At 39.1% G+C, this 16,261-nt stretch overlaps 1 protein-coding gene across 1 annotated transcript in view; it reads right to left on the bottom strand.

The window, feature by feature from the left end:
- FOXP4 (forkhead box P4) overlaps positions 1-14,553 on the bottom strand; it is a 162,388-nt gene extending 147,835 nt beyond the window's left edge. The window contains exon 1 of the mRNA XM_048497872.1: positions 14,196-14,553. The gene's annotated coding sequence lies outside the window, so the exon portion shown is untranslated. The remainder of the gene's footprint in view (positions 1-14,195) is intronic.
- Between the last annotated feature and the right edge of the window lie 1,708 nt (positions 14,554-16,261).

Genomic DNA, 16,261 nt, shown 5'->3' with positions numbered 1-16,261 from the left:
CGACACTGTTAAACAATTTTATTATGGCATCACTTTTTGTGAACCAGAATTGATATTGACAAACACATGAAATGGGAGTTTAAACCTTCATGTACCTGAGAATGTGGAGCTCTGACTCAAAAAAAATTTTTTCTGCAAAAATACATTTATTATTTGTTAAAGTTTGTCATTCTAGCTTCAAGAGCTACCAAGGCTATCCCTTCTGGAATTTGAGTTCTAACTCTGAAGCAAAAAATTAAGTCTCCTGACCCTTTCAATCACTGACCTGCAGTAAAGACTCCAAATGACAGCAAATTAACACCCATTGTGTTGGTGGCTTTTATGACAGGGTTATCACTCCCATTGGGGACTGGAAAGAGACTCAACAATCCAGTTCACTGTCCTGAATAGCCAGATGGTGGTGGCCCATGGGTCATGTTGGAACATCTCCTTCAAAATCCCCCTTGCCTTCAACAAGATCCATGTGGAATTGCATTTTCCAGATAATCAGCCTAACAAGTATTCCTTTATCAGGTCTGAAGCCTATTGTACAAAGTGTTAGCAGTCAATTGATTCTGGGCTGGCAAGTACCAACATTTATTGCAATGCTTCCATTTTCACAATTCTCTTGAAATGGCACACATTAGTAGACCTGCCCAGTCATTAAGTAGAACTGTAAGGATAAAAATATATAAACAACTGCCAGGAGCATTAGAGGCTCCAAACATGCCTGTGCAAGTCTAACATGCTGACATTCAGGAGTATAAATTCATAAAAAGCTCTCTTAAAAAAACACATAGATTTTAAAGACTCCTAGACAGCTACATGTATTGAGATTTTTATACACACACACCTACCAGCAAAACATGTGAGATACCACTCCTATCATCAAGAGAGCTGGCTGCATTTAAATGCCTGAAAGGGCAATGGTAAATTCTGGAGGGGTCAGAGACAACATATATTCTATCCCTACAATATCTTTTTGAGAACTGAAGCACGGTCTTTCCCAGCCATGTTGAAGGAATCTCTTTTAAAGCCCGGGGGGGTGGGGAGGAGATGGGAGCTTCTGGGTTTAGCAGAACATCACACAAACAGGTGTTTTCCACAAAGGGAGGGGCTTTTGTGGTTTCCCTGCTATTGCTGCAGCTGCTGATATAGCACAGCAGCAACAGGACTTCCGCATGGTAGGTTTCCTGCACTTTTCCTGGCCAGGTGCCTAGCAGCAATGCCCCCAGTGCCTTTTTCAGGTGTTCTTTTTAATCAGCAATGAATTGAATAAATGCTATATCATCACAACATTATGAAAAAGACCCCCAAGGGGCAGAGGGGAAATGGCGGCTGCAAGAATAGAGAAAATGGCTGCCATGTGTGTAAGACCAGGAAAATCTGAATTTTCTCATTACAGTTAATGTAATTGTAATTAATGTAATTGTAATTACATTACAATCATTTAGGCTTTGGTGCAATTGTTGCCAAAACTTCGCAGCAAAACTGGTTTGGGGACAATCAAAGAATAGCTAGGAAAAACTTGGGAGTAAACCATGATGCTGTGGAAAATACAAAATTATTAATCTTGTCACTGCAAGAAACCACCAATTCACTAAATACCAATTTTCAGTTCAAAACAATATAACTCAACATCAGTATCAAAATATTGAATTCTGTGTTCTTTAAAGAGAAACAAGTTCCCTCTGAAGTTAATTTTACTTTATTGTACTTCAAATTGACTGCCTTTCCCCCATAGAACATGCACACAATCCCTACTGAAAGTCAATAGATCCATTAGCCATCTATAAACAAAATTGGACACTTTTATGAAACTTAAGAAATTTAAGGGATTCCCCCATGGGGGGGGGGGGGGGTTGCAGGCTATTTCAGGATACAACCAAAAGGTTTTTGGACAACAAAAATGAAGCAATCCTATTGAGATATGGTCATTTTTACTCAGGCTGTTGAAAACATGACAGCAAGCCTCAAAACACTTCCACTGTTACTAGGGATCAGATACTACGCTAGATCTTACACTGCATAATTGAACTACAAAGTAGCAACTGACACAGAAAAAATGGTCATACTGCATGCAAGATACTACCAAGAAATACATCATTCATCATAACATGCAGTATGATTTCATGTGAGTACACCAGATGGCTACACAAGGTCAGGATCAAACATACACCAATAGATTTCTCACTCTTGAAAGTTTACATTTCTCAGAATTTAGTAAAAGAACATGAACATAACAAGCAAAATTTCCATCTAGTCTAACATGAGCATGTCATAAAATTCCTTTTACTTTGGGCATATTTGAATTTTTTCCCATTGGAAGGAGACTAATTGTACAATTCTATGTCAAGTTATTTCCAGACTGACCACAAGTTTCAGTGGGCTTAGACTGGAGTGACTCTGCATAGGATTAACACAGAAAGGTATGTCATGACCTGTCCACTGTTATTTTAGAGAGAGATGTTTTAACAGGGAGTGGATAAGAGGAGATATGTGGCCGTTTGCAGCTACAATACCAGTCTCAACAACTGACTCTTCAGCATCACCATATTTCTGTCAAGGCGGCTCACTGAGCTTGGAGCAAGCCACAAAGCAACTGAGACTGATCGAGATCTCACGGTTTGTTTTCTTGGTAGCTCTGGCACAGCAAGAAAGGTCACTATACACAATTACCACTAGAAGCCAAAACGGTGTCATGTGGGACGATTTGCCACCAGATCTGCACAAAACCTTGTGCCAATACAAGTTGGCAGTAATATAGTCGATCTGTGCCAATCACTGTTTTCAAGCTTCCTTGGCAGCCCTTTCAATTACAAATTTGATTTCTCATCTTAAGCAATCTACAATGTTGGGCAAAATGTTCCACAACACATCTTTCTCATAAGCATACTAGTGAAAGGATTTGCTGCTTTGGATTTAACAGACTTACCCTCTTTCAAATGCCCAACGTAGAACTATTTGATCATCTTGTAGCGGAAGAGATTATATTTATCTAAGATTTCAAATTGAAATTCTATGACTTATCTACTGGAAGAGGCATAGGTTCAGAATGAGAGCATCTGAAATAAACAGCTTTCTTTTCTGGATTGAGAGCACGGTGATAAAGCCAATAAAAGTATGCTTGCACAGAGCCACTTTTCCTTTTGTTAGAGAGCTGCAACCATAAAGTTCTGTTCAGCAAAGAGCTAAGGGGCACACATTTTTCAACAGAACTCACTATATATTGATCATTATGACTATGAGCAACACTGATACATGGCACCAATGAACCAAGTTAACAGATAGTAACGAGCAACAAATCTACTGCTCAACTCGGGGCAATTCTCTAGTCTGTTCCATACAGAGTCTATTTTCCACAAATCAGGCAACTCAAGCTCAGGATCAGCTGATTGTGGAATTGTGACTGGAAGATCCACATATTGTGCCACTGAAATAATTTGCCTCCTACATTTTCCCATCCATGCCAGGAGCGGTTTTATTCTCATTATAATCCCAGCCTCTCCCACTGTTCACTGACATAAAGGTATGTCCCATGAAGGACTTTTTTTAAAAAAAAAAAGTTAACCAATGTACTTTTTTCATAGCTCTATACCACTGTTTCCAAACTGCTGTTAAGCAGCAAATTCCAACAACCTTATATTCAATTCCCAGAGAGGAACTTGGGCAACTCTCCCCCAGAATACTCTCTAATTTCAATTAAATCTTGATAGAAACTTCAAGCTTTCACTCTCAAATGTAAATGTTTCCCTTAAAAACCACACACTGAGAAATGGCACTAATTCTTAATGACATCATACTGCCAAAGAAAATAAATTAAACTGACTGTGGAAGCTGTCACTGCACTGCCCAAAGGTTACAGGTAAGATGAGAAAAATGCTTTTTCTTAAGAGCATTATAATTCCAATAACTTTTTTTACAATCAATTACAGCATCTATCAGTACGCTGCTCATAGATAACATGGTAGCACATTGCCATGAACAAAATAAATTGACCCAAATGTGAAAGCAGTTGTATAATGGCATGCTCCCTAGCATACTCCTGCTCCCAGAATTGTGTTAAAGCACAAGCTGCTCTAGGGATCTGGTGGAGTATTAGTACAAAGGCTATCAGCACAACTCAAGCATACTGTATTTCAGTCAGACACGCATTTTGAAATGATTAGTTTTAAATGCAAAAAGTTCTACCATATAGAAGATAAATGTGTGTAGGGGATGCCACATAGATTTTTGAAGCAATTTCTAAACTTTGTGTAGCATAAAGGAAAGGACTGTACCTCGCATTTAAAAAGTCAGTATTGTCTTTCTATTATATTGAATTCTCAGATTTACATAGCATAAAACATGAGCTGGGTGCCATGGGATGGACGAGCTGAAACCAAAAATTATCAAGTTTCAATGACACATTTCAATCTGTTCTTCAGAAAGGTCTCGTCAAAGAGCAATCAAACATAAAAATGAAAAAAAATCAGAAGCATCATCGTTTCCCTGTCATTTTAGCCAAAGGTGGGAGGAGCTTCCTCAATTGATATATCCTGCAAAGATTTTTAGCTGACAAAATATTGTCTCCATGAATGTTATCCTTCTATCAGAGGCCAAAACAGTTCGAGAGAGATAAACCAGGGATATGCTGGGCATAAATCACCTCTTTACTTGCAACATACATCAAAAGTTTTTTGAAGCAGAAGTATTAAAACTAATGAATTCTATTTTCATCACTCTTAGATTGATTAAGTCAGCCAGCAAATATTCTCCAATGGAGAACAACTTTGCTTCCTGAGAAAATAAATTGGGATTACGAATTTCCATCTAATGCACACACGGCAGGAAAAAAACAAAGGCAGAAAGAAAAACAGAGTAACATAAATTAGCAAACAGGCACAGCCTATCAGGCCCCATGGCCAAAGCCTCAAGCTAGTACAACTGCTTTTGGAATAGGGGTAGAGGACTAATTAAATATTTTGTGTAGCTGTACTTCCAGGGCTTTAGGCTGCCTTTTACTATCTACCAAGCACTAGTTAAGAGACCTTGACCAAAAAAAATCCTGGACCATTACAAGATACAACAGCAAAACATTCTCAGATATAGAGATAGGGCAAACCCTTACAGCAACATATAGAAAATATGAAGATAATGGCTGGATCAAGATGAATACACCCCAGCAAACTACCTTGTTCCCTATCAGCAGGTATCATTAAAACAGAGGCAAAACTGAAAGGGAAGCTTCAAACACCACCACTGTTGGGCCATCAAAGCAAACACAAGGATATTCATTTCAATGGGGTTAGACTGGAGTAACTGTTTAGGACTGTAGTGTTAGACTCATCAAATTTAGCCCCTCATTGTACCTCTCTTTCCTCATGTACCCACATCCTTGAAATACTTTTAAATCAGACAACTGGGACTACAGAACTGACAATATAGTGCCACCCCAAATTTATCACAGACTAACACAAACAGGAAAACAGAAAATCAGTACAGCTCTGCTGCCATGGCTTTGATGGCTCAGTAAAGGGTTGAGATACTTCACTCTGAACTAGTATGAGATAAACAGATTGCTTCTTGTGAACCTAATGGAGCATACTAGTAAGACGGCAGCATAACAAAATGCTATCAAGGCTGATATTTAATATCAGCTGATATTTAATGTTATCATCAACTTTAATCTTAGAGTTTACCATCCAGCACCTAAACTGCTTCCAAAGGCAATGCAGTCTTTCTTCAAGTTAACAGAAAGAGGTCCAGACTTTAGAGCTGCATTCACTGGGAAAGCCATTGCTGAGAGCTCTGAGAATCTCCAGATCAGAAAATGGATGTAAACAGAGACCAACCCATGCTAAACACTATTTTCTAGATGAAATAGGCTAGATTTAAGCATAAATATTCATGTCCGAGACAATAGCAAAGAATTGTTTAGAAATACTACAAGATTCGTAAAATTTGGACAGTGTATTATACAGAAACAGAATCACCTGAAAAATTAGTTTGATTATGTCCGAAATAACTTAACCCAACTGAATGAATGAGGTCCCACAGCCGCACTACTTATGACCAAATACAAGATTTACGGCCCAACCCATTACACATTTTCAATCCAGTTTTGGTACTGCCAGAAAAACTGACTTTCCTCCACTCTGCCCTAATCCTTCAAATTATGGCTGATCCTTCATCATATATCTTTGCAGTTTCAAGCAGTTAATTTACAGTACCTCAAGATACCAATACACCTCAGAAAAGTATCCTCCGCCTTTAACAGAAATGTGCAGTTGAAGATTTTCATGGCATGGAAGTAAATAACATCCCATAATTTGCTAACATGCCATGAAAAGTTTCAACTGTCCATTTACACCCATTAAGCCTGTTAAATGACAGGATATTTCTGTGGGCACCCCTGCCTGTACCAGACTGTACCTTTGATTAGACACCTCTGTACTTAGGTCTACAAAGGAAGGTTACAGCCTAATTCAATTCCAGGATCTAAGCAAAGTTTTTGAAGCAGCATAATAAAGTGACACGACGAAGCCCATAGCAAGATTTTCACAGCACTGTCAAAATCGACAGACCCTAAATTCGGGACCTGAAACACAGGTGAACACCATCTAGCTGCAGCATTAGTGCATTAATGTGTTTTAATTTAAAAATATTGTTAGAGATGAAACAAACTAGAAAGATTAATATTCAGGTCATAGGAAAACCATTCATAAGCCAAGCTAAAGTCAAGCTTCATTTCCACTATCATTGTGAAAAGATACACCCAAGCAACCTCATGAGTCCCAGGACAATGCAATACACAAGTGCTTAACTAAGAGACCAAACTGAACATTTGCATTTTGAGCTTCTTCTCAACCAGAGGCCATGTCTTTTGCCAGCTTCAAAATAATAATTTGTAGCAGTCAAAGTGTGCAATGGCCACTGAAAGCTGCAGTCTGGCTCGTGGTAGAGCACTCAAGACAGCTTAGCCACATTCACATTTAAACTGGGTTGGAAAACACTCACCACAGAGGATAAGTCAGCTTCAACAGCAAATCAGCTCCATATTTCTCCAGGACTGCCTGAAATATTGCAAGTAAAGTAATTGCACTGCTCTTTGCAGTGTCTTGTGTTGTACTTTGTGGAAAGGGTGAGGGAAATGAGAAAACAGTCTAAGACTCTGGTCACACCTTCTGATCTTTTAAAGGGGAATAAGCAGCTTCTAAATGAAGTAACTGCCTCTTCAGGGATGGGATAAATTCCCTAAAACTTCTTTGTTCACTCCTGCATGTGTGAGTCATTACACAAACGGTTTCCATTTGAAAGGATCAAATACTGGCAGATAAATCCAGAAGCATGTTAGCTCCCATCCTGCCCTGAAGGAACACTGCATACATATGCCCTGTTGCCCAATACTGTATATGCACATTGGCCATTATTATCATGCTTGCACAGGACACTGTATTTATTCCCTACACCTTTGTAACACATCAACCAATGCTGTTCCACCCCTGTCATGCTCATGCAGGCAAAAAAAAAAAAGACTTTGCTTTCTTCTAAAACATAAATGCCGAGGTCATCATGCAGACTAGAATATAGTAATTCAAAAGTACTGCTCATGTTGAAACTGAGCACAGGACCAGGCAAATCTTGCCGATACATATAAACAGGATACCCAGCTCCATTCTTTGTAAATATACAGACTGTTCCTGTCTTGTGGATTCACAGCGCTTCCCCTTGTTCACATTTCACAAACCAGTGAAAGAGAATTAAGCTTCCCACAGGGAGAAGAGTCTGGGACAAAACCTTGGTTTCCCAACATGGAAGTCAAGTACTTTAGCTATTACCAATATGCCAACTTGTACCGGAACAGCATCACGCGATACAGTTTTGCCAGTGAAGCAGAACAAAAAGCTTACCAGTTGCTTCCAAATGGCATTTATCTCTCCACTCCACTGATACCTTTAAAGTTTACATTTTCAGAAATGCCTAAAATTTAAATGAACCTCTTGCAAAATTTGCATATGGTTTAAATAGACATGTATTTAGTGTGCTAGGATTTAGAACAAGCCTTAGAAAGGTAAAGAGATTTTATTTTTTACATGGGCCGCTGTCTCATAACTAAAGAGCATTTCAGAATGTTATATAAAAGAACTAGATTTTGTCCCAGTACGCAAAGGCTGGTGTTCATGCACAGCCTGATGCAGAGTAGATGATGGATGCTAATACTGTCATAAAGACCAATTCAGCCAAGCATGATGTGGGATACAAAATTTCTAACTCAGACTCACCATCTAAGCAACTCTATGGAACAAACAGAATACTTACTCAGCAAATCTTCAGCAACCACCTCCCATGAAGTCAGTTTCTTCCCCAGAGATAGCAGGGTCTTCAAGTTTGCCCAATAAATGCCTGCCCTCTGGATTTCAGATGATGTTGGTTTATATGCACAAAATTCACAAGTGCAGCTACACTTTTTAATGTCTTCCTTTGTTCTGTGTTTTAGTTGCTTAACCCTTTCCACAGAGCCTTTTTTTAAAGGAAAAAGCACATCCTTTAATAGATGGAAATTCACTAATCCGCCACACAGTCCAAGCTTCTCCACCTTGAGATCAAAAATTGTGATGGGATATTTACAGAATTCTGCCTGTTGCACTCTCCCCTGCAATTCTTCAAAACCCTTTCCCACATAACACACAGTAGATTTTTTCAGAGGCAAGAACTGATTTAAATTCTGTGTGCAAGCGGCACACACTATACCTGAATCTCTAGTGTGGGTAGCAGAACAAAGACACAAAAATGTCATTCACAAACAAACACAGAACACAAATTTTTCAAAAGCCATCCGTCTGACCACCAAGAAAAAAATGCTTCTGATTCGCAAAAGAGATAACTTCTGAGACAAACAAAAACCACAAAGGGTGAGTAACACATTAATGTGCAGAAACGGAAAAAATGAAATCAACAAATAGATAGGGGGGGGGGGACTAATATTACATCAGTGATCTCAATTCCAAAGTTCTCTACAAGATTTCACCTTCTATACATTATGTTTGGGAATAGTTATCTTTTAAAAGCATACCTCCTGCAAACACACACATTTCCCAGGTACAGATTCCTTCCTCATACTTAAGTTTTCACTCTTTCCTATCAACAACAGTTCAGAAGGTATGTTTAAACCTGCCATGTGGCAGTTACTGCCAGCATAAAGAGGAAATCACTCAGCCCTGGAGGCAAGTGAACTAGCCAAGTTTGAAAGGTGGCATCCTGTTCTTTGCAGGAGCACAACAATGCCAAATGGAAAATAATTAAATCAAAAATGGCATCACTGGGATTTGTTTTGAAGCTGTTTAAAATTTTTATTGCTCTCTTTCAGGAACGGAGATAAAACAATACACTGTTTTACAGGAAAATAGGTGAGTTCCTGCAATAAGAGGGACTATTTCAGCCCTGAAGGCCAATGTGTGCATACATACAGTTTGATTATAGTAGCTGATAATGAATTTCTTGCAGGATCTCAATGCCAAGCACCTATGTTACAGTGTTTAGCAGACCTGTGCCATGTTATTCCCTCTTCTCTTTGGAAAGAGTGCCAATATTGCAAACACCACCACACCTGCTAGTAGGAAAAAGGAACTTGAGAAGAGAAATGCCTTCTTCTACTGTATCACCTTTTGGAGGATACAAACATTTCTCCAAAAAAATAACAAAAATTCAACTGTCGCATCAAATTCCAAAATCCTACACAATCAGGAGAAAATTCATAGAAGAGATGAGGATATTTGGGTCGCCTCTTTCTCATCCCCACTGAACACTCACCCACCAATTTTCTTTAAGACAAAGGTTAAGAACTCTCCAACTCCACAGAGATTTCTCACACAAAGACTTCATGTCTCTTTAAAGGCAAAATACAACTGCATCTTTCCCTCTTTCAATTTCTCCCCCCTATGCAATAGAAAGAAAAAATTTCAGTCACCCCCTCCCCATTCCAGCCCCACAGCGAGACACACAAACATTATCAGATTCAAAAGCATCCCCTCCGCCATGAGAAAAGAAAAGCTCTTAGGCTTCTCTGGGCAAAAACTTCACAACTGACTGCACATAGTTCCCGGCTTGGTTATTAGAAAAGAAAGAGAGAAAGCGCCTGAAGTGGTTATTTTATTTGCTCTTTGTTTTATAGATCCCCTTCCCCTTCTTAAAGAAAATCTCCTTTCTATAGAGGGAATCTGAATTAGGGATCTGCCACATTTCTTTGGGCTCCCCCCCCATCTTTATTAAATAAAAAAAGAAAAATTGAGAATGCTAATAGATCAGGACCAAGTACATCCCATGTAGATTTATTAAGACTACCTACTTGCCCCAAAACTATTTATTCCATTATGACTTCCTCTAGTCCCAGACATGAAAAAACAACTTATATTATAAACCTCATTGCAACGTTGGAATATCCTATATGCCAGACAACTTCATACACAAGAAAGTTATCAATGTGCAAAGAAAGGGGTCCATTCTTATTTACCCAGCTTCTCATGTAAATGTTTCACTATGGAAATGTGAAAAGGCAGTGTATTGTATATGTCTTACTCTGCAAGAAGGCTTTTGCCTACAATCAGCACTCAGTGTCTTTGGAATGGAATAGGGGAATATTTTTAAAGCTTTAGCAGAGAAGACCTCAAGACTAGATATTCCTCTTCACAGAAATACTCACAATTTAATGATATGAAATGCAATTTCACTGACAAAAATAATTTTCCCTTTTTGATACATTGATTTTAAAATATTACTTGTGCCAGTTTTAACTAAAAAGTTATCTCTCCATTTAAAATTCACATGTTAATAATGCATGACCATGAAAAATAGTCATTAATTGTTAAAGACTTAGTTAAACTTTCCCCAAAATTTCTCTGAAAATAGTGCAAAATTTAGGAATCACAGGGTCTCAGAAATTCATGTCACCTCTACAACTCTTCATTCCTGAAGAAAAAAAGGTTTGGAATCAGAACCATCTGGTCACTTTGTCAATCTTTCTGACTTGGTTTGCACAGTAAATTATACATCTGGTGTTTACTGTTTTTTTCTCTGAGTTTCAAGGTGTGGTTTTTAAAAAGAAGGGGAAACCTGAGAGGGGCAAGGAATTTTTTTTTTAAGAAATGGAATTCTTTGAATATCACCCACTTGCAAGATCTAACTTTATTTTAAATTACAAATAACAGAAATTAGTTAAATTTGTACAAACTTTATTGAGACTCCTGAGTGACATAGCAGGAATGTGACAAGGGCCCCACTGCCTAGAAAGGTAACACACTGTGTCAGTTTGACATAAAATGGCCTATTGGCGGCACAAGCCCCTTCTTGGGTAACTGCTTTAACATGTACTAATAAATTCACAGAGTATTATGCTGTTTCTGTTGTGTGTTAAAACCTTTTTTAAAACACAAAGTAATAATTTTTTATTGCATACCCCACAGCTTTCCTAAAGCATTAAAGTGAAGTATTAAACCAATGCTAAAAGATAGAATGACTGGGGCATACGGCAGCCTCATGTACATTTTTTGTCTCAAAAGAAACTGTACCGCGAATTGGGCAGTTGATTGAAGTCTGCAACGGACCCTGGAATGGGATCTGCAGACAAATTCCTTAGGGCTAGATTAGAGAAGAGACAAATCTCACTATGAGTTTGTCAAATGCGTTCCTTTTAATATAGAGCTGCAGAAGAAACTGAGACTTTTATTATTCTCTAATGAATTACTTTGTAACTTCTAAGCCATTCCGAAATGTATTTTGAACTTGAGACTAGAGATGGCATAAAAACATTTCCATTTCACAAATGCCAAATTCAAGAAGAAAATTAGTGATTCGGAACACCTTCTATTTCCCTTTAACTTTACTGAAAACATGGTTTGTCAACACAAAAAGCATTTTCTAATAAAAGAAAACTACTGTCCTGTGGAGTCGGAGTCACTTGCCTGGCACAGCGTTTTCAAAACTTTCACAGGAGTGACATGAGAACATTTCTAGAAGAACAGAGAACATTAACTTTAGCAATGGTTGGACTGGAAATTGGTTTCAAAACTATTTGCTCATTTGGAAGTTTGATCATAGGAACAGATTCGATGTCTTAAAGACCCTCATGCCAACCACAGATTCAAAAATATATTTTGCTTGATGCTTTTCAAGTGCCTAAAGACACTGATGAATTTGTTCCCTTTGTTGTAATGTTTATAAAGCACAAAGTATGTAAAAGTAACTAAACCACAGCAAGTATATTAGAAATTAGTATTAGGTCCAAATACTTAAGAAAAACTTAAGCAATCTTCACAGATTTTTAAAAATTGATTTTCCAATTAAGAGAAACCTACATTAAAAATCATGATGTCAAATATAACCGTTTCCCTTTTAAGCTTAAATACCATGACAGGTTAATAACATATGTAGAGATATGTGCATCGTTTTCCGCACTTATGCATTTATACAGCTCATCCCAGAGAGAACTGGGATTGTCATCAAATTAAATTGAAGATATTGATGTGCATGATCATTTTACTTTGGATTTTAGTTCAAGTTTACCACTTCGAACGACATAAATTTGTTTTAAATCATGAATAGAGGAGAAAGAAGATATGCTGACAAAATGCTGAATAGAAGACTGATCAGAATAAAACCATTCTCTTACCTCAATAAATATGTTCTGCATATTTTTTTTTAAAAAAGGTAAAGCATGGAAGATCCAGCCCACGCTAGTCACAGGAAAATACAGTTAAAGCAGTGAAACTACTGAGGGTATTCGTTGTCATTACCCCATCATGAAACAATAAGGAGTTATTCTTTAAAAAAATTAAGTTCAGTTATTTAGAATAAAATTATTTTAGATTCACTTTTCCAAGTAAAAACATGAGAAAAAAATCAAGGAGAATTCTGGGACTTGTATTTTTCCAGCATCCCAAAGTTTTTTCAAGCATAAGAATAGACCCTGAGAGTTGGGTTCTTCGCTAGACAAAAAAGTTTCCTATTCATAGCCAACTTGATTGCTATGAAAAAACTGTTTCACAAAAAAATCAGTCGTCCCAGGTCAGAACCTCCCCCCTCCCCATATACTCGAGTATACTCAAGTGGACCATAAACGTTAATACCTTTGAGTCTACCCATCCTGTCAATCACGGTACATTGTAATTCACAGACTCACTTACTGGGCTGATTGATCTACAGAAACCCCAAAGCGGTTTTGCAATATCTACTCCCCACCCCTCCTCACATTCACAAAACAGAACCAAAAGCAAAAAAAATCAGACTATCTGCCCTCATAGGCGAGACGCTCCTATCTCGTCCCGCTATAGGACCCCCCCCCCCCCGCCCCATGAACAAAGAGAGAACCCGAAACGCTTTTGCAGAGCACCAGCTAGTTCCCGATACTCAGCCCCTTGAAGTCACACATCATCCTCCGTAGAATCCCAGCTGAAAAGTTGCTCCCACCGGTATCTCTCTTTGTCTGGAGCGCGGATCTTTTATAGGTATCCCCAATTCTGACGCGTCTCCTTCCCTAAAAACCACATAGCAGACAAAAATACAACCCGGAGGGGGGGGGGGACTGCCTTCCCCCGATATCACCTGCCACCCCCACCCCACCCCTTGAGAATCCTTTTTAACTGTAGGGAACTAGGCGAAGAGAGGGAAGGGATCAACAAAGCACGAATCCTGCTCACTACACCTGGGGGGTTTTTTAACCGGGGGGTGGGAAGGAGAAAAAGAAGAGAAAAACCCACCAGATCGAACAGTTTACTTCACGACTTTGAATAGTTACTCGGCGCAAATATTCTATATATTTTCTTTCAAAGCAGAAGAGTCCCTTTAATTTTAAAAAAAATGTTAAAAAGAGGAAGGAACTATCAAGGCTTACTGAAACTACACCGCGTTTAAAGTTGGGGAGGGGTGCTCTTTGCTTGCAATCCCACCAACCTGTTTGGATCTACAGCGCCTGGGATCGAGACTCAACTTTTAACACCCCCCACTCGGAGCATGTGGCTGCTTCTCTGCCGCTGCCGCCGCCTCCGCTGCTACCGCCGCCGCGTCCAGTTTCTTCCCTTACGGAGCAGAAAATGCCTCCAGCTCCCAGGCAGCCCGAGGTCCCCCAAAGTTAAACACCTCGGAGACAAAGAGAGAAAGAAACAGGGGGGGGGGGGGAGGAGAAGCCGACACAGACAGAAGGAGAAGAAAGCACTACTAACACAGTTCAGGCATGAGCATACTTTTCTCTTGCCAAAGGCTTTGAACCGCTTTCTTCTCTCTTATGGTGGGAAGTTGAAGGGGGGGAGGTCCGCTTCTTCTTCCTTCACCCCCCTTCTCCTGTTCCGATTTCCTCAATGGAAGTCTCAAGGGCGGGCGGGGGAGGCTGGGGAGTCAATCTCTGTCGCGGGTCCCTCCTCTCGCTGTCCCATTCAGATGGGCAGAGCTGCCTCTAATCACAGGGGTTGCGTCTGTACTGGAGATGTGACTTGAGCGCTGGGTGGGAGGGGTAGGAGAGAAAGAGAGAGAGAGAGTTACTTCCAGTTCTACCATAATTCATCTAAAGCAGGTGCAGCTCGTTTCCGAAGCCCGCAAGTCCTGAATGGCAGAGAGGAAGCCGCGGCGAAAGAGGATAAAAGAGGTGACCGAGAGAGCTTTTGAACCAAGGGAAGAGGCCTCGCTCCTGACTGCTCGGGTGCCTTTAATACCTGTGATCGGGATTTCGTTGGGTGTATGTTAGCAGAGTAGAACAGAAGAAAGAGACAGATTATGAGTTTACTAACTCTAAAGGGAGGGTTACATGGAGATACAATAAGAAATCCTTCCTTTCTGGTTACATGCATTATTGTAAGTTTGGTTACATCTTGGTACGTATCTGCTAACCCTTGGTTGTGTTGGTGTTGGTATCGTGTCTGCTCAAAGAAACGGAGTTAACTTTATAACTTCAGATGTACGTGCTCGCTAGCATGTAAGCAATGGTTATCTCATTGACCAATAGCTAATCAATAGATCAGGTCATAAACAGTGACTTCAGCAAGTTGTTTCCATACAAGTTAACCCTTTTATAACTGAGTTGTGACAGACACTTGCAAAATCCCAACAGATTTTTGAATAGACTGTAGGAGGAGGAAATCGTAAGGGAGACGCCGCCTCTATCTACACTTGCTGCTTTGCAAGTTTTTGTGGGTCAGTGGTCCTGAATAGAAGACTGGCGAATGCGTGACCTGCCTCGCTGCTGTGTCACACGTTACCTTTTTTTAACTAAACGGCTTCACGTGTATGCTTCAAAAGAACCCAGTGAATTATACATGCACTTAAGGCAAGACTGATCACTGTGGTATGCATATACGTTAGTAAACTTGTGTTGTCATGTAATGTACAAAGTGGTCTTTACAAAGTTGCATGAATGAATGAACGAATAAGGTAGTTTTCCTTCCTGAGTCTTTTTTTTATTTTTTTGTATTTCACATTTGCAGTGTGATTTTTAAATGCTTTTTATGTACTTTTTCTCTGGGATTAAAAAGCATTCACTTAGATATTTTCACAGTGTGTGCAATGTGCAGATATGTTTAGCATTCACACGTTAGGGTGTTCTCAAACTTGTTCATACTTTCCTTGATAGTAAGCACCACCAACTGTAGTGGGATTTTACTTCTCAGTAACTTCATAGCAACCTGGATGCACAGGCATTATAAAGTACTTTTAATACTGGGACTGATATTCTACTTTTAACTTCCCTAAATTTTTAAAGAACTTTCTAGCATCAACTTGAATTTTGCTTCAACTTCCAAATAAATGTGCTTAAAACAGTAGTACAGAAGGATTCCAGATAAAATTCTGATTTATTCTTTGTTCATCTTCTTAATTCTTTGTGCAAAACAACAGTATACTTGCATGCCCATTTTTACCAGTCCCTCAATAACCCAGATTTAAATCTGTTTAAGAATATGCAATGTGTTGAACATAAATATCGTATTTTTATATATTTAAAGAAGCATATCTCAGCTTTATGTCAAATTATATTCAAAATGATTTACCTAAAAGATTAACAATGCAAACATAAAATAATTAATTTAAACTACCCCCCCCCCCCGAAAAAGAACACTGCTATCAGAGCAGCAATATTCAAAACTATCTACTGTTAAATCCTAGCAAAAGCTCAAGTAAATAATCTGCTTTTGTCTGGCACCCACAAGATATTAAAATTGGTATCTGGCAGATATGTTTGAGGCAGGTGTTTGACAGTCAGGGTGCTGCACCAGAGAAGACCATATTGCTGGTATCTAGCCAACTAACTTTCAAAGACTGC

Source organism: Sphaerodactylus townsendi, linkage group LG05, assembly GCF_021028975.2.
Source record: "Sphaerodactylus townsendi isolate TG3544 linkage group LG05, MPM_Stown_v2.3, whole genome shotgun sequence".
In the NCBI taxonomy this organism is placed as follows: domain Eukaryota; kingdom Metazoa; phylum Chordata; class Lepidosauria; order Squamata; family Sphaerodactylidae; genus Sphaerodactylus; species Sphaerodactylus townsendi.
This window is presented reverse-complemented; position numbering and strand designations above follow the sequence as displayed.